Here is a 20011-nt window from a genome sequence, read left to right as displayed (position 1 = left end):
TATAACCCACTCTTGACAGCTCTGATACAAGCTTGACATGACTGCTCTTCCAACGTGGGTGTTAGTTTTTCTGATCGTTTCACTTCAGATCGTATATTCTCCAGAGAAGGTGTGAATGGAGATAGACTGAAATTTTAGATACCTTGATTTTGACATTTTGGCAATTAGAGGGTTTGTTTCAAGGAAAAAAAATCCCCGGTGGGTGACTGGATAATCCGTGTTCATGTCTCTTTCAGTTAAGCTTGTAAAGAAAAGAGAAGAAGGAAGGAAAGGAGGGAGGAGGTCTGAAGGGAGAGGAGGAGACGGAGAGGTGTGGAAAGTTGCTTTTTATGCCAGCCTCAGTGGTGCCTCCTGGTGGCAGCTACCTTGGGGTTAAGTTCCAAAATGAAACAAAATAGGTTCTGGGCCACATGCCCTACAAATCTAGCTTAATTGTGGATAACAAATGTCACATTCATTATCTTCTTTTTTCTCGTGCAAACAAACAGATATAGCGTCTAAATATCAGGCACATTTAGAGAAATTTATTTTTGTTTACTCTTTAAAGGCTGTATGAAGGGCTCAGCTGATTTCCCAAGAAATTAATATTCATTCATTCAAGAAACATCTAGTGAGTACTTTTTTCATGCCAGAACTGTGACTGTTCAGATGTAATATGTTTCTATATTTTCTATATTCATGTTGTGTTTTTAATTTCTTTTAAAAATTAATTTCATATTTTGGGAATTATTTTAGGGTGGGTTGAATAAAATAATGAAAGTACAATACTTAAAAAAATCTTTTTTGCATGAGGGACTCTCTGATAAACTCAAGGATGGACAAAAGTTGAAGAATAAAAGGAGGATGAAAGGAACAGTACAGGAGCATTGACTAGATCTTTGTGGAAATGCCATTGTTTTCAGAAGTGGGCATCAGCCTCCTGGGTAGCTCGAATAGTTCTGTGCTCTGAAGATTGATGGCTTCCCTGTGCTCCCTTCACTTAGAATAATAGTGAGTCATTGAGCACAGCTCCAGCTCAAAGCAGAACTTTGGAAAAAACATTTTTTGTACCTTTTTGTCTTTTCCTAATGAATCACATGAAGCTCCCTTATAGTTAAAGGGTCCCCAATTAAGAAGGACATTGAACCAATTGGGCAAAGGAGTTTGATGTATCAGTGACATTCTTCATAATCTAGGCTGCAGACTTGGAAAAAAAAATGTTCAATCTGTGCACAATCTAGGTAATATATTTCCTCAAATTGTCCCCAGTCTTTGGGCTCTGGAAATGGCATCTGAAGGACGGAGGGAATCGTGTTCCCAGTGCACTGGTTACCCTATCAGAGCCTCCTTCCCTGAGAAAGCTGTTTATATTTAGATTTTTAGGAGCACCCCTCTTCTAGTGGACTGAGTGAGCCATACTGATGATGAAGTTCCATTTCTTAAAAGAAAGATAATAGTTACTGTGCAAAAAGACAAAACCTATGCTGAGCAAACAAACATCTCTAATCCTGGGATTTCTTCTGGTGCCATACTATTACCTGCAGATGTACTGGCCTTTTCTTAGAGGAGATTTCGTCAATGGACTAGACCAGGCTCCTCTCTCTAGCATTTGCCTTGTGTTCAAATCTGTCATTAACCTTTTTCTTTAATGTGACCAACACTTCACTCTAGATGTGATATTCTTCTGATTGTTTTGGAATTCTGATCAACATCTTTCCCCAAATGACTGAGCTCTGTTTACCTAGAGATTGCCTAGTCAACATGCTTTCCTAAGGTTTCCTCACTTGCACAGGAAGGACTACAGCAAAGTACTGGCTGATCACAAGGCTTTGGACGCAGGAGAGCTTCAGGGCTTGAGGATTGTTTTAATAGTTCTTTTATTAACCAAAGCCAAAACTCAAAAAAAAAAAAAAATGAGCATTTGTTGAATGAATGAATGAATTTAATGGTCATGGAGTCCTTGTAATAGGTAGGACTTCATAGCACATTCCTGGATGCAGAATAAAATCAGACAGTTGCTGACTTCAAGGGGCAGGGACTGAGACACACATATAAATACATAATTACAGTGATAAGTGCTAAAATAGTTGCCAACCGTAGTGCCACAGAAGAGAGAAGAGGCTGTTATTCTTAACAGCTTGGAGAAGTCAAAGGAAAATAGGAGTCTTGGCAGTAGCATTTAATCTTTTAATTAAGGCATCACTAATTTCTCACTATTATTTTCAAGTTATTTCTTTCATATGTCCCTTGCTTGCTTTTGCAGGCTCAACCCAATTGGCTAAGAATAGTGAAATCATGGCATTAGAATGCATTTTGATAGGACTGTGTTCTGTGTCCTAGTTTACCAACGGAACAAGCATTAGTTGGCTCATGGTTTATTTTCTGTTATTTTCTAAGCTTTAAAAAATTTGAAACTCACCCAGATGATATCAGGAAATCTCTAATATGCCTATGAACCTAGTATATTTAACAATAAAACATTGTTTTAATCTTCTCATTCTTTCCCTTTTTCTAATATATATTCCTAGACAATCATGTACTTTACACAGGTTTTAAAGTATATTTTCCATAAAGTTGAAACAACAGTTATCTTAATTTCCTCTCCTAATTTTGTAATTTTCTGCTTTCTCCTGGATTTTTTTTTTAATTTTTATTTATTTATTTGACAGAGAGAGATCACAAGTAGGCAGAGAGGCAGGCAGAGAGAGAGGAGGAAGCAGGTTCCCTGCAGAGCAGAGAGCCTGATGCGGGGCTCAATCCCAGGACCCTGAGATCATGACCTGAGCTGAAGGCAGCGGCTTAACCCACTGAGCCACCCAGGCGCCCTCTCCTGGATTTTAAAGTTAAGTTTACCTATTGCTTGTTTTTTTTTCCCAAAGAACAATATTCTGAATTCATTCATTAAAGTTATTGTTTTTATTTATTAATTTCTGCTTCTATATTTATCACTTCTCTTGTGCCACTTTCTTTTGGGTTTTTTGCATCTTCTTTTTCAAACATTTTTGTGTGGAATACTTAATTTCTTTCTTTCTTTCTTTCTTTCTTTCTTTTTTAACATGTCTTCTTACTTAATTTAAAGCTCTGGATTTCTTTGTGTGCCAAATTATAGCCATTTCCCACAGTGTGTAAATTTTTATTTTGGTTTCCTTTTCTTATTCAAGAGTTTTTAGAGAAATTTTCCCCAAAATTTCAGGTCAGGGAGTTTTTCTTACAAATTTATAGTCTTGTTTCATAGTAATCCTAAGTTTTGGACTTCTTTATTTCCCCTTATGGAACTTATTGAAAGTTTTCCTTATGGAGTAATATATTTTCATACTTAGAAACAATTTCAGTGGCATTCATACAGAGGTATATATCTTCTTTATTAAACATACTATTTAGTTCTACACATTTTATTAGTAGAAATGAACTACTTAATTTTGTCAAAACTGTCACATGCTTCTGACCTGCCTGTGGCATATCTTTATCATATTGTATGTGAAAGTTCGTTGAAGGAATCAAAAACTACTTGCTCCAGGCTACCAGAAAGTATTGACTAGCACTGTGGAGATTTCAACAGATTTACAAAGAAAAGTGAGAGGTTTAATGTTCAAATAATTTTACCTAATTAATTTCAGTTAACAAAAATTTAAAAATGCCTTTTTCTAGGTTTCTCAAGACCTTCAGTATGTTAAATATGAGTTGAATTTCCCTAATGGGAAGTCATGTTGTAGAGCAAATGAAGTAAGACAATTGTATTCTAGTGGAATTTTTTTTTTTAAGATTTTATTTATTTATTTGACAGAGATCACAAGTAGGCAGAAAGTCAGGCAGAGAGAGAGAGAGGGAAGCAGGCTCCCTGCTGAGCAGAGATCCTGATGTGGGACTCCATCCCAAGACCCTGGGATCATGACCTGAGCCAAAGGCAGAGGCTTTAACCCACTGAGCCACACAGGCGCCTCTCCAGTGGAATTTTTTAACGAGGAAATAGAAACTGTAGAAAGAGAAGGTCTGTTGTCAAAGGCAGTAGTTTTCTGTTGGCACAACCAGGTTTGGATTGGATGTTCGGTGCCATGGCCAGTACAATATCAAGTACGCCAAGAGAACTAATATCTCCTATCAAATTAGCTATCTGAGCTGCATTCAGCTAACAATCTATTGAATTCCAGTCTGTAATCCCTAACTTGGTGGCTCAGTTTTCAAATGCTCTGATCTCTGACTTATTTAAATACGTGAATATATATTCCATGCTATACCTGTAATTCATTTAGTGAATAAATAATAGTTGAACCCCCAGTCATGTGCTAAGCACAGTTCAGTGTTAAACAGGACATTACTAAGTTTGCTTCTTGAAGTTGATGTTTTTAGTTGAAATAGGTAATAAATAGGAAAATATTTGATAGTTAACAAAGTTATGAATAAAGTCAAACTAAGTCTGTGACAGAATTCCTGGTAGGCTGCTTTAGATGGATGGACATGGAAAACCCTGTCTGTATTCTTGAAGCACCCTATTTCCTAATGACTTAGCACAGAAAATCTGCTATGTAGGATGACAGGCAAGCACAAGAGCCTGAGGGGTTCAGAAGAAATGTTGGAACACCGATCTGTAATAAGCAGAATCAGCTTTTGGTTCATCTGGAACCAGGAAATAGTTCTATTTAGACAGTATTTTCTATTCTACTATGTTCAATCAGGACAAATGCTGACTTAATTTTTTAAATTGACGCATGAAATAAAATTCACATGTGAACCAGTTTATGACACATAAAATTAAAGGTTTGGTATTGGAAATGTTTAACTGATATTTAGTAGAGCTTTTTAAAAAAATAACAGTAACAACAAAAGTATTTCTCAACTCATCATGTGTGATCATGTCAATTCATGATCATGTGGCCCTGATTAAGTTAAAATTAGCACTTTCTTTTACCATATGTGATAATTACAAGAAAATATTAAAAAAACACATTTGAAAGCACTTTTGAAAGTATGTATTTCAAGATAGGTATTTACAAGATCTCATGAAATTATCAGAAAAAATACACAAAATTACATTCTAGCGTTAAATTCTGTTACATTGTTCTCTGTTTTATTTAATCTTTTTATAAGTAATTGTTCCTGATGCTGTTGTTTTTGAGAGGGGAAAATGCCTTAAATAAGGAAGGTGCAGTAATGTAATTTTTAGATTTTCAAAAAGCCATGTGCAAATATCCCTGCTAAATATATTAAACTTTTAGTCACAAGCAAATATTAATATCTGCAATTTGTGATAGGTTGGTGGAAGAATGAAATTTCATAAATTTTATCAATATGCAAGAAGCTGTCTGATTCTGCACCACTTTGAATGTTACTGGTATAAATGTTTTCAAATATTAATTTACAATTTGTAATTCTTCTACTGTGGTATTCATCCCAAAATAGTGAGAATGAACTCTCCTTGGATCCTTTTGAAAATCACCTAGATGCTACTGTAATTTTCTTTCAAATCTTAAACTGGGGACTGGATAAATCAGATTTAAAAGAATTTGGGAGGACTAGCACCATGAATCATCCCAAGGGTGGAAACTCAGATCTGCATGGTAGTTTCCTCATTGCTTCTAAGAAAGTTCTATCCAATGGTCAAGTTTCCATTTTGGTCTAGCCTGAAATTAAATTACATGGTGAATTTTCTAGCTTTCCAAGCCGTGTTGTCCTGCATGCTAGGAAATTCTCTGTAGCAGTGGAATAGGCTATCTCAAGGGCAGCCCTACCATTCCCAAGTTTGTTGTGACCACTGACTGCTATTGAGACAGAGTAATTTCCAATCCCTCCCCTGTATTCTTTCTTCATTTCAGCGCTTGGTCATTCAAACTAAGAGATATGTTTAAATCTTCTTTCCTTATAGCCAGTGTCAATGCACTGAAAAGAAAAAAGAGCTGAAATTTGTTTTTTACTACTTTCTCTGAATATGTGAGACTTCTTAAAACCCATGTAGTGTTTATTCTTATGTCTAATGGGTGGTACCTTACAAAGGTTCTAGCATTAATTAAAATAACTCTTTAAAAAAAATACGGTATGGGCTTTTGACTTGAGTTCTCTTGTATGAAGAGGGGGTGGGGAGATATGGCAACAGACAATATAATGATATTTAGGCATTTATATAAAAGTGCATTCCTTTTTTAATGCTACATAATAAATGACTACAATCTTAGTGCTTAGAGCATCACATATTTATTATTTCACAGTTTTCATGGCTCAAGAGTCTGGGCACAGCTTAACTGGGTCCTCTAACTGCTTATCGTCTCACAAAGTAGCAGTCAAGGTGTTAGCTGGGCTGCATTCTCATCTGGTGACGTCACTGGGAAAGATCACACTTTCAAAGTCATTCAGGTTGTTGGCAGAACTCATTTCCTTGCAGCTGCATGAGGACACCAGCTTCTGGCTGGCTGTTGCCTGTATGCCACACTAAGGTCCTAGAAGCTGCCCACAGTTCCTTTACAGATCATTTCTCCAGTGTGGCTGCTTACTTTATTAAGCCTGCAAGATGAGTCTTTCATCCCAAGGAAAGCCAAATCCTCCCTTCAGAACTCTTAATTTAGTCAGGCCTTCCCAGAAATGTATTCCTTTTGATGAATTCAAACTCAACTGATTTGGAAACTTCTTGTTCTTCAACATCCCTTCGCCTTTGGCGTTTTCTCTTGGCCAGAAGGTATTCAGAGACCCCAGTCACACCCAAGAGAAAGGGATTATTCAAAATATCAATACCAGAAGTCCTAAGACACCCCTCTTAGAATACTGTCTACCACTACAAGTCACTATTTTCCCCCAGTATATATCTATATATATTTAATGTATATATTTAACTTCATATGTCTAAAACTAAAATATTATTTTAACTTAAATGATGGAATTTATTTAGGAGAAGTGATTTGTTTATTTGGGGGAAACCTTACTATTATACAAAATCATCAAGATCTTATTCAACTTTCTAAAAGAATGCAGGTTGTTAAAAGTACTTTCATCAACATCCATGAAATGTTTATGAACTAAGTATTCACTTTATTTCTTTAATATTCTAACAGTTTCATCATATCACTTATTATTTTTTTCAGCCTAAATTTCAAATGCTCTGCTTTCCCTCTTCACAAAATACACATTGCTTCCCAAATCATGAAAGTAAAGCACTGAGAGAATACCCCATCTCAAATATGCATGAATGCCTAAGAAATAGTCCTTCTGTTGTGTTTTGTTTATTTCTTTCCTTTCACAATGATTCCACAGATCAGTGTTTTTTTGTTTTTGTTTTTGTTTTTGTTTTTTTCAGGTATTCAGTATGGAAATTTTAGAAAAATCAAGGATTAGAGGGGCACCTGGGTGGTTCAGTGGGTTAAACCTCTGCCTTCAGCTCAGGTCATGGTCCTAGGGTCCTGGGATGGAGCCCGGCATTGGGCTCTCTGCTCAGCGGGGAGCTTGCTTCCTCCTCTCTCTCTGCCTACCTCTCTGTGTACTTGTGATCTCTCTCTCTGTCAAGTAAATAAATAAATAAATTTTTAAAAATATACCCTTAAAAACTAAAAAATAAAGTAGCCTTCCCTTCTCCAGATTGTGCTTCCAGAATCATTCAACATTCAAGTTGAAGACAGCTGTGGCATTTTTGCACCCCGTGTCACTACTTTTTTTTTTCCAGACATCCAATAACTACATGAATACAAATGTTGTAATGGGTTCTATTTTATTTTACAAAACGGAAGCCATAAACAAAGACAGAGTAGATGTCATCACTAGCATGATTTCATGCTAACCAGGATTACCATGGTATCTACTAGATGCCAATAAAACTAACTTTTTAAGTCATAAACTCACATGAACCACTAGAAGGCTCTTTGTGAAAGTGGTAGAAATTGCCTCTGACTGCAAGTCAGCTGATACTGGTAAGAATTGGAGGCAAACTAGCTTCGGGCAATCCCCTCTGTGCTTCCTCTTATTCTGACTTGCTGGTAGGAAGGGTGCAGGAAATTATGGTGTTCATTAAGAAAAGTGCCTTTCAAACATCCCTGGACTCTAGCCCCAAGTGAGCTGACTGCAAGTCTGCCTGTTTTAATGCTACAAAAAAAACAAATTTTGCAAGAAAAAGCAAACAACTTTAACAGCAGGTGGCTGCAGCACTGCCTTCAGAAAGCTGTTAAGAACCATTTTTGTCTGTGAAATAAAACATGGTTGCAAGCAATGTTATTTGCACTTATTGATTCAGTGAAAGAAGTCACCTTATGTTTAATTCAAATTGCAGTCCTGACATGGACAGGCTTAAAACAATCATGTTTTACAAATCCATTTGTTTAAATGATTCTCTTGTTGGCTGTTCACACTGTGCCCTGTGTTGTTATAATATCACTCACTGCAAGTGCTGTTTAAAGAAGTGAGAAACCAGAAACACACATTGCTTTAAGCAACGGAGGCTGGATTAGTAGAAAAAAAGGCAAAACATAAGGTCCACTAATTTCAAGGTAAAACACAGTGTCAGTTAAGTTCAAGGTGAATCTTTGTCATTTCCTTAGCCCACTTGAACTGTTAGTTCTCTGTTCCCACTGCTGAGTTTAGGGGTTGGCCATGAGCATAATTTGATGGCCATATCTTTTTTCTTTTTTCTCCTTTGGGGTTGAGGTACAGTATGAAATTGCGCAAAACCTTTCAATGAAGTTTCCTGTTAGTTCTGTCTGTGTTAGACATCACAGTGCTTTCCAAAAACTTTCTATACTTTAGAGGCTAAAGGTCTGTACTGTATGGGAAAAAATGCTTGTCCAAAGTTGGTAAGATGTTGTAGACTAATTCTCGGCAGGCCGATTATTATGATTTACATTAGAAAACCTCCTTGAAATTGCTAAGAGATTATTGCAAATTAAGTTTTTCCCCATTTTGCAAAAGTAATTCTGACCTTGGTTGCCTTTATGGAAGCTTCTCTGATGGCATTTGTGAAGTCCTGCAAGTGAAAGTAGAGAGAAAGTTTGGATAACCACCCTCAGAGTCTAAATATTAATAAGGAGAAAGTGAATCTTGTTTTGGTGTGGTTTAAAACTCCAGTTAGAACAGACCACTGAGGCATGTGTGTGGAATTGGAAACCCCAGATACATGATGCTGTGTAAAAGCTGAAGAGTCTGGTAGGAAGACTCGGTGTCAGTTGCCCAGGGAAAGGCATGGGAAAGCACCTCACTGTACAGATGAACTGAACAATGTAGGAGTGTTCCCCTTTCTCCACATCCTCACCAACATCTGTCATTTCCTGACAAATTAATTTTAGCCATTCTGTCTGGTGTGAAGTGGTATCTCATTGTGGTTTTGATTTGTATTTCCCTGATGCTGCGTGATGTGGAACACTTTTTCATGTGTCTGTCGGCCATTTGGATGTCTTCTTTGGAGAAATGTCTTCTGCCCATTTCTTGATTCGATTATTTGTTATTTGGGTATTGAGTTTGATAAGTTCTTTAAAGATTTTGGATACTAGCCCTTTATCTGATATGTCATTTGCAAATATCTTCTCCCATTCTGTAGGTTGTCTTTTGGTTTTGCTGACTGTTTCTTTTGCTGTGCAAAAGCTTTTGATCTTGGTGAAGCCCAGTAGTTCATTTTTGCCCTTGCTTTCCTTGCCTTTGGTGGTGTTTGGTTTGATTTTCTTTCTTTCCTTTTTTCTTGTATTTTCCTTCTTGATAGGCGTTAATCTCCTGTAGCCCATTCTACCCCAAACAAATCACATACACATAACTATTCAAAACAACAACAAACAACACAACAGTAATACAACAGTGGCCTTAGTGTAGATAAGCCCCAGTTTGCATCCCAAATCTTCTACTTACTTAACTACATAACCTTGGGCATTGAGCAGACTCTGGGAATCTCAGATTCTTAATCTAGGCAAACTGAGATAACAGGCCCCCCTTTTTAGATATGCCAAGAGGGAATAAATGAAACACATTACCAAATCACCTACAAGAATGCTTCATTCATTGGATTCTTTCATTCCTCAACTTGTAAAGCTGAAGGTCATAGGAATCACCCCTTCATGAAACCTTGCCTGAGCACCTGCTAACACTTTCCATGACATAATCTCCACTTGCATATAAATCATTCTTTTGTCTATATCTGTGGGAGCTAAATGCATCTTTTGAAAAGTAAATGAGCTTTCATACTGGGACATCAGCAACATGGCCAAATAAGATGTCTCTTGCTTATATCCTCCCTCAACAACAATTTGGCATCCATCCATGGAGGTGCCTTTCATGGTGCTGGAATTCAGCACCATTACACCAAGGGAATACGAGGGCTCTTGCTCACCCTTGGGTTGGGTACTAGGCATACAGACCTCAGGCACAGTGGTGGACACTGTTATAGCTATAAACCAGCCCTAGTCCCTCTAGGCAGCAGACTGGAAGCCCTTGGAGAATGCCATCTCAGATAATCAGCCGTGGGTGAGAGAGCCTTTGTGGAAGTCCAGGTTTCCAGAGGAAAAGTTGTGGCACACCACTAGAGCGAAAATAGGCATGTTTGGACACACTGGAGAGGGTAAAAGGAACGGATTCACTTTATCCACATCACCCTTCCTCCAGGGCGGTGTAGCGTGGTGCCAAGAGATGCATTCTCAGCCTGCGATATTTTCCCCCAACTGTGTGGGAAGCTACCAGAAGCCCATTTCTCTCTGGCCCTTTCTAGAGTATTGAGTCTTGAGTTGCATAATGGCGAGCAGGTAGAGGCTGGTAGGGCAATAGGTAGGACTCTTAGAGGACATTAAAGGGACATAGAGCCTACTAACTGCCTCACAAATGACATCAAAAAACGCGCCTAGGAGCCTCTGGGGATATCTCACTCGGATGGCACACAGGCAACCCTAGAGCTCTGTGCACCTCACCTATACCTATGCTCCCCTCACCCTATGGCCAGCTCCCTGTGCACACTTCTAATGGTGGTGAGAGCAAGCTTTGGCCCAGGGCTAGCAAGCATGCTCAAAAAGCCAGTTGAATATGTGGGCGAGGGAGAGCCCACACAAACCCGAGCTTTGGCTCTGCCCTTGGGAAAGCAAAGGGAAGGTTGTGGGCACATGGTCTGGTGTGCTGTGAGATGGAGAGAAGCTATCCAAACTTAAAATACTGAAAGTACTGCTACACAAGGGAGAAAGAAGCATGGAACAGGCTTATTCACAGAAGGTTTGAGAAAGCCTCAGAATCCCTAGCAGAGATGAAGAAAGGTTTATCTCTCCAGAAGTTGTCAGTAAACGACTGGGGTAGGTGACTGGTACTTCACATTTGAAGACAGCAACAGAGGACTTCAAGACTTCAAACTTAGAAATCTTCTGCACAGCAAAAGAAACAACAAAATGAAAAGCAGCCTTTCAGAATGGGAGAAAATCTTTGCAAATCATTTGTCTGATAAGGGGTTATGACCCAATATATATAAGGAACTGTTATAACTCAATAACAAATGCACAAATAATCTGATTAAAATGGGTGGAGGAACTGAATGGAAATATTTCCAAAGAAGACCTACAAGTGGCCAAGAAGTACAAAGGAGATGCTCAACATCAGGAATCGTGAAGAGGCAAATCAAAACCCTTCCATTACTAGCAACAAATAACCTGAAATTCAGTCACTTCCTTTCTTCCTTATTCATTGAGTAAATCATTTTTTAGTATCTCCAAAGCACCTTGTGATCAATTGCTGTAGGAGGTGCAGAAGTGAATCAGCTTGTGCTTGCTATCTAATAGATTTAACCAACATATATTAATGTGTATTAAAGATATGAGAAAATGTTAAGAGCCTTAGAAGAAGTAGTGGTATGTTCTTTTAATTAGGCAAAACAATTTGATAGGTATATACCATGGTTCCTGGGTGATTAGAACTCTGCATGTTGAACTCATATTGAAAAACTGCAAACTCATAAAGAAAGCACAGAGAGCATTACACAGTCTGTTGGGTTCCCAGGTCTCACCAGATGAGGAGGCAGAGTGGTTTAAACGGTTTCTTGTTTGAACCTCTCAGCATTTAGATCTTTGTATGTATCTTGCACATACATTTGAGAGAAGTCAAAACATGATTGAAGGAACAAATGGGAATAAGACAAAATTGAGAAGCCAAGAATGAAGACGGTGTAGGCTCAATTGGCATAATGAGAGATTTCTCATGTCTTTCCCCCAATAAAAATTTACTCAGTCATACCCTGTCCTTGGACAAAAGGAGATTAAATCCTGGCCTCGATTTGCAGCTGAGTTAAAAGATGCCATATTCTTAGAGTTGGCTAAATGATTCCTATGACCTTCAAGAATTTGCATGCGAATAAATATATAAATGAGATATGTAAATATGCACAAGTAGGTCTATCCTCTACTGTAGTGTTTTCAGTCTCATAACTTACAAAAATCATCTTTAATAATGAATGTTGACACCTTAACTTTGATAATAAGTTGTGGTCAAATTGTAGAACCTAATGTTTTTAAAGTGACTTAAAATTTTAAGCCTGCAATTGCTATCCTGAAGACAAATATAGTTGTGATTGGGCATTCATTGTCACTCAGCCAGAAGGTTGTCATTAAAATAAATTGACAATGGGAACGTTGGCTGAGCTCTCACATGGTTGCTTCATATGTTTGGAAAACCTCTCTGTGACCTATCAGCATCTATCCTGACAGATTCTAGAATGAGAGTGAAAGGCATCTTGGCTCATATGAAGAAAGGTGCCCCTTGGAAGTCAAATCATAAAGTAACCTTAATATGACTAATAAATCTGGCCCAGACCCTTTGTTCCTTAATTGCCTACCTAAATGTAACACAGAAATGTGTCCTGCACATTCTTACTGTGTTTCACTAGTATTTTATAAGAGAAAACTGAATGCTCAGGTTTTTAGGATATATGAATAAAATTAAATGAACAAATACATTGAACATGTTTAGCTCTCCATCTACACATGTAAGTACTCAATAAATGTGGCTGTTACCGTTGGTTAAGTACACTTAAAAATGGTCACTTAATGAAATTAACACTTTTTGTTTGGTTCTCTTATTTGGTTTGTTCATCTTTAGTCAAATGTTAGGTGAAAATATGAAATTCCCATCCATTGAAAATGTGATTATAATTTTATAATATAATTTTGATTTCTTCTTTTATGTACTATCTACCATAATTTTATAGTATAAGGTATATTATATTTATATTCTATAGATTATAATGTATTATAAAATTATGTTATTAAAATTATATTTCAATATTTCTTGAAGTTATTTCACACTTACAATAACCTTGTTAAGTGCCCAAGAAAAATTCTGTGATAGCCTCCTTTTTTTTTTTCACTGACTAAATAAATAATATTTAATAATTACAACTTGGAACACAGAATTTTTCAAAACATAGTATGCATAGGAGGGCCATAAAGAGGTTATTACTGATGTGGGAAACAGAAGCAGAAGAAAATTACTAAATTTCCTTACCCACTGACAATCCCTTAAAACAGGCAGAGTGACATTCCTTTAGGGACTCAACTGCTTCCTCCTTAACACTTTGCTAAGGGCAAAGGGCAATCTTAACCTGACCAATCCCTACCCCCAACCAGGATCCTGTAAGTCTACTTTAACAATTCCTTTGGAAACTTCCTTTATCTATAAACCCTCCAAGATACTGTTGACAATCATTCCCAAGCATATGGCCCACTGATATACATGTAAAGGGTCTCAGACAAAGGTTTTATTACTGATAATGAATGACCTTTTTCCCAGCAACAGCTAGTCCCTCAGGGTCCTGGAAACCTTGCTTCCAAAATTCCTTAGACACATACACCATCTCTGACCCCCTCCCAACTTGCAAGCATATAATGGACCACTCCTTACAACCCCAGGGGAGCAGCTCTTTCTGCCCACTGGTCCTGTTCCCATGCTTTTTTTTTTTTTTTTTTTTTTAATTTCTTTTCAGGGTAACAATTCATTGTTTTTGCATCACATGCTCCATGCAATGCATGCCCTCCATAATACCCACCACCTGGCTCCCCCAACCTCCCACACCCCACCCCTTCAAAACCCTCAGGTTGTTTTTCAGAGTCCATAGTCTCTCATGGTTCAATCTCCCCCTCCAATTTCCCTCAACTCCCTTCTCCTCTCCATCTCCCCATGTCCTCCGTGTTATTTGTTATGCTCCGCAAATAAGTGAAACCATATGATAATTGACTCTCTCTACTTGACTTATTTCACTCAGCATAATCTCTTCCAGTACCATCCACGTTGATACAAAAGTTGGGTATTCATCCTTTCTGATGGAGGCATAATACTCCATAGTGTATATGGACCAGATCTTCCTTATCCATTCGTCCATTGAAGGGCATCTTGGTTCTTGCCACAGTTTGGCAACCGTGGCCATTGCTGCTATAAACACTGGGGTACAGATGGTCCTTCTTTTCACTACATCTGTATCTTTGGGGTAAAAACCCAGTAGTGCGATTGCAGGGTCACAGGGAAGCTCTATTTTTAATTTCTTAAGGAATCTCCACACTGTTCTCCAAAGTGGCTGCACCAACTTGCATTCCCACCAACAGTGTAAGAGGACTCCCCTTTCTCCACATCCTCTCCAACACACGTTGTTTCCTGTCTTGCTAATTTTGGCCATTCTAACTGGTGTAAGGTGGTATCTCAATGTGGTTTTAATTTGAATCTCCCTGATGGCTAGTGATGATGAACATTTTTTCATGTGTCTGATAGCCATTTGTATGTCTTCATTGGAGAAGTGTCTTTCATATCTTCTGCCCATTTTTTGATATGATTATCTGTTTTGTATGTGTTGAGTTTGAGAAGAAGTTCTTTATAGATCCTGGATATCAACCTTTTGTCTGTACTGTCATTTGATAGCCTCTTTTTGGGGGGCAAGGATTGGTATCTTGGAGAAGTTGTGAGTTTCCCGACACACACAATTATTTTAGTCCTTTAGGAGCCAGCTAAGAAAGGAGTACACATTGCCAATGGCAAGCCTAGGGATCTCCCTACCACCTATTTGATCTGGTAGTGATGCTGCAAAACTGGGCGTGTTGTTTGCCTTATTTTGCTTTGTTAATAAGTTAAAAAGAAACATGGTATACTGAAAAGAGCTTTTGAGGCAAAAAAAAAGACCTGGGAGTGAATGCTTTCTCTGCTGCTCTGATAAGAATTACTTTCACTTACTAAGTACCTCTTCCAGGACAGACAATTTGTGGAAATTTTAGTTAATTTTTAGAACAATTCTGTAATATAAATGTTGCTGTTCTCCTTTTATAGATGGGAGGACTGAATTGAGCCTCAAAAAAAAAAAAAATCACTTTGTAGAAGTCAGGTAGCCAGTGTGGTCTGAATTTCGAATTGGTCTTCTGCATTTTATCCTTCTGGCTCCTGTCAAACTGTGTACTAATGATTGTACAAAATGGTTTATTTCATTGAGCTTTAGTTTCTTCCTTTGTAAAATGGTGATAATATGATCCACTTTTCATGGTTTTTGTGAGGGTTAAATAAAAATGTATCTATAGAATTTACCACAAATCTGTCAATAATAAGAATTCGAAAACTGGTTGCTTTTATTTTAGCCAGCTGTATCATTACCTTTGGTTTTAGAAATATCATTCAAACTATAAGCCACTTAATGTTTTAAAGAAACCTTGCATTAGGCTACATTTTGCAGTAACCAATCAAATATTCACTTCATAGTGGGTAGTAATAGGCAGAGACTTTTTGATGCTCATTTATGTTTAACATGCACTATAACCAAAAATTATGTGGAATACAAGTCTTATTTATTTCCATTAAGAAAGTATCTTTAGATGTAATCTTATATAAGAGCCAGGTATTTTCAGAAAATCTGAAAAATAAACGTTTTCCTCACCAAATTCTATAACTTAAATATTGCTTTACTTGGCAGATTGCTGTTAAGCTTGTAGCTCTTGTGTCTTTAGAGAATGAAATGCCAATTGAATATTACCCCCACCTTAAAAGACCACCAGAGGTGTGAGTCAAAGCCAATCAGCAAGGGTCGTTTATTGCAGGTTCGAACCTGGACCTCTGCGCGGCTCGTTGCCAATAACGCCGAGAGGCCCAGAGCTGGGTTGGTGCAGGATTTTTGTAGACAGGTACAAACAAGTTTCGGGTGGGGCTGAGCTGATTGATTGATAGTTTGAACACAATTGGGAGTCTCCTGGTGGAATGTTTCATTCCTGCTATCAAGCATCCCTGTTAATGAGATTTAGGTTTAGAAGAAATTTAACTTTATTTACTTTTCCTTCTACCTCCACCTCCTTCGGTTTTTCATGGAGGGGAGGGTGACATTAGGGCTATTGATAAGGTAACTTCTTTGTTGTAAATCTCAAGGACATTTGCAAACCAAGGGAGACTCCTACCTTGCAGGACTGTGATCTCTGCAAGTTAACTATTTATCGTTTTATGGCAGCCAGGGGTGCCTGAGGAACGCTACACATATGGAGGGGAGCGCGTGAAGAGGGGGTGCAAGGCGCCAGCCTTTGCTTTGTCCTCAGCCAGCCTCCTGCTCCTTCAGAGAACATTGTGGAATCAGATCTCTGTTTCCAAGTCTACACACATATACTTGGTAAATTATAAATTTCAAAGAAAAACATGTGGAGTTTTAGTTTTACAGATCTGGAGAAATTTGAGAAGCATCATTTTGGTTTTTGTGAAACTAAATGAAATGTTCAGTTTCAAATAAGAAAAAGTTTAAATGTGATTAGGCATTTGCTTGTTTTCCAATTGCATTTCAAAAATTTTCATTAGGCCTCTTTATTCACGTTTCTATGTTCTGTTTATAAAAAAATCACAGACCTCCTTAAATCTTTCAAAATTTGCTATTTATGTATTTTTCTATATTTGTAAATTCAAAATTTGGCCTGTTTTAATATTGACACTTGGCAAATTAAGTATTCATTAAAAACTATTAGAAAATATGTTAAATGGATTCAAGGTAACATTAAGTATTCAACCCGTTTCTGAAACAGACTTAGGAAGACACACAGTGAACTTCTTGCCCCCAGATGCTGCACTGTATTTATATGTAAGTTTGTTCAATATTCTCTTAAACATATGTTTAAAGCATATGAATGACATCTTCTGTTCTGATGCTCAGTGGAAATTTAGGGCTAATCAGGACTTCTCAGATCAGGAAATCCAATAGTTTTATTTAATAGGTGAAGAATCTGAGGGAAAAAAGAGGCTAAATTAGAACCACATAGCTAATTAAGCTATAAGCTACAACTAGAAACCAGGGTTTTTAGTTTTTCAGGTCTGTGTTGTTTCCAGTATACTAGACCACCTCAGGCTTGGTAGCAAAACAGCGAATTGCCTTCTTACCCCACGCTTCTTTTTGAATAATTTGGCAAATATTTTTATAATAATACAGACACACAATAAAGGTTTTCATATATAAAAACATGATTGAAGACTATTATGATATTTAATTCTGGTTGTATTTAAAAAATAAATAAAAGGAAAGGAAAGAACCCTATCACTGTAGAGCAACTTAAATGTTTCCATGAAAATATTTCATTCAAAATGATGCTTCTGGGATGTGAAAATGGCAGAATAGGTGACTCCAAGGGTACGTCTCTATAGAAACAAACAAACAAATTGAGGAAAAACTATCAGAGTCAACTTTGTCAGAATTGTGGAAAATAGTCAAAGGTTTACAGCAACAAAGCAAATGACAAATCAAGGAAAAGGCAATTTTAAAACAGTAGGAAAGATTTGTAGCAATTGTACTTGCCCTTCCCCCCAAAACAGGTGTTGAGTATGGCAGCCTGCAGGCCCAGTGCGGGATCCTGGCTTCTGGTTCCAAAGGGGTAAGACATACCTTACTCTCAAAGAATAGTGTTTGTCTATTTTGACCTGTCTGGGGGCTATCTAAAGAGAAAGAGCTGAAGCAAGGGATTTGTTTTTGTTTTATTTGACTTGGAACCCTCTCAGGGCAGAAAAGCAGCTATACAAAAGAGAGTCTTTATAAACATTGTAAGGCAAATGAACAACCTGCTAGTGCCTGGAGCAAAAGATTACAGTTGAAAGGAGCTGCAGACGTGCCAAGAGCCTGGAAGAAGAAGTAGGAGAGAGTTTGTTTGGGAAACCAGGGCACTGAAAAGCACTTACATATACTTGAAATTTAGAAAGCCACATGCATGCCCAGGACAGGATGCAAGCATGGAAAAGACCAGAGAAGACCCTAAGCTTTCACCCCTGGCTGAGCTGTATGCTCCACACGAGCTGAAAGTGAAGGTTACAGCAGAGTTTAAATGACCTGGCTAAGCCTTGAAGCAGTGTCCCAGCACAGAGCCAATTTGCAAACCCTGAGACAGGTTTCCTCCCTCCTTTCCTTCCTTTTTACCTTCCTTCTTTCCTTCCTTCCTTCCATTTTGGCTACAGGAATTCAAGAAAATCTCTGTCAAAACACTAGCTAACTACAAGAAAAATAAATACCCTAGAGACCACATATAACTAAGAGACAGACTTATAAGAATAATTTAAGAGTCACTAACCAAACAACCACCCACAATTCCTAACAAGCAACAAAAACAAACCCTGGAGAGGGTTGGGGCAGAATCTGATTTTAAGAGTTACCTTATTATAATCTTTAAATTTTCTAGTTTTCAACAAATAAAGATGAAGCACACAAAGAAACAAAAATGCACAACCAAATCACAGGAAATATATTTTTTTAAGATTTTGTTTATTTTTTTTTTTTGTCAGAGAGAATGAGCACAGGCAGACAAGAGTGGCAGGCAGAGGCAGAGGGAGATCCACATCAGGACACATTATAAAGTATTCAAAGACAAAGAGAGAATCTTGAAAGCAACAAGAGTAGTCACTTGCCATATGTAGAAGGGATACTTAATAAGATTAGGAGCTGGTTTCTCATAGAAACCACAGAGGGGGGCCCAAACTAGTGATAATACATATTTAAAGTGCTAAAAAACAAAGCACCTGTCAATAATGAATTCTATATCTTGCAAACCTGTCTTTAAAAAATGAGAAAAATGTTAAGACATTTCCAGATAAACAAAGGCTAAGGGAAATTTTTGCTATTATACCCGTCCTACAAGAAATGCTGAAGGAAGTCCTTCAGGCAGAAATGAAAAGATATTAGCTAGTAACATGAAACCAAATAAAGAATATTGACAAAGGCAGCTGGTCTTATAAAATGAACTAGGAAGTATTACCTCCTCTTCTGCCTTTTGGAAGAGTGTGAGAAGAATTGGTGTGAATTCTTAAGTAACTGGTAGAATCCTCCAGTGATCTTGTTTTGGCTTTTTCTTTAATGAGAGGGTTCCAATTATTGATCTCTTTCCTTATTATTAGTCTGTTTAGATATTCTATTTCTTGTTGGGTTAGTAATGGTAGTTTGTGTGTTTTTAGGATTTTTGTCCATTTTCATCTGGTTATCTAATTTCTTGGCATACCATCCTTAATAGTATTCTCTTATACACAAAGAGATGTAACACGAATCCCCTTAATTTCTGTAAGGTCAGTTATAATGTCCCCACTTTCATTCCCAATCTTAGTAATTACAGTCTTCCTTATTTTTAATCTGGCCACTTACTGCAGTTTGGGCAATTTTGTCAAACTTCAAAAAACCAATTTTTTAATTTCATTGAGTCTACTAGTTTTCTATTTTCTGTTTTTCAGCATTGCTCTGATACCAAAACCAGACAAAGTCACCATACCACTAGGAAAGAAAACTACAGATGAGTATTTCTTGAAAATACTATCAAACTACATCTAACAGCATATTAAAAACATAAGAAAATCCCATTTTTATAAAGGTTTTATATGTGCCTGCAATATAGTTATAGCTGTTATTTTTCAACATGAGTGTAGATTTATTCACAATTATGCTATTACAATCTTCTGGAAACTTTTGTCAATTATGAGACAGTTTTAAACTGTTTCTATAATGATGGATTTATTACTTTTCCCATATAGTTCTGGCAAGTTTTGATTCTATTTATTCTAACTTGTTGGCCACATAGGTTTACATTTTTGTATCTTTTTGGGGAAGTGAAACATTTATCCTTTTGTAGCAATAGCTTTTACCTCT

At 37.3% G+C, this 20011-nt stretch overlaps 1 pseudogene; it reads right to left on the bottom strand.

Moving 5' to 3' along the window:
- The window catches only part of LOC101679527, a 164625-nt pseudogene that overhangs the window by 44721 nt on the left and 99893 nt on the right, over window positions 1–20011 (bottom strand).

Source organism: Mustela putorius, unplaced genomic scaffold, assembly GCF_011764305.1.
Source record: "Mustela putorius furo isolate JIRA1106 unplaced genomic scaffold, ASM1176430v1.1 tig00003858_pilon_pilon_pilon, whole genome shotgun sequence".
NCBI lineage: Eukaryota > Metazoa > Chordata > Mammalia > Carnivora > Mustelidae > Mustela > Mustela putorius.
The sequence above is the reverse complement of the archived record's forward strand: the minus strand, read 5'-3'. Positions and strand labels throughout refer to the sequence as shown.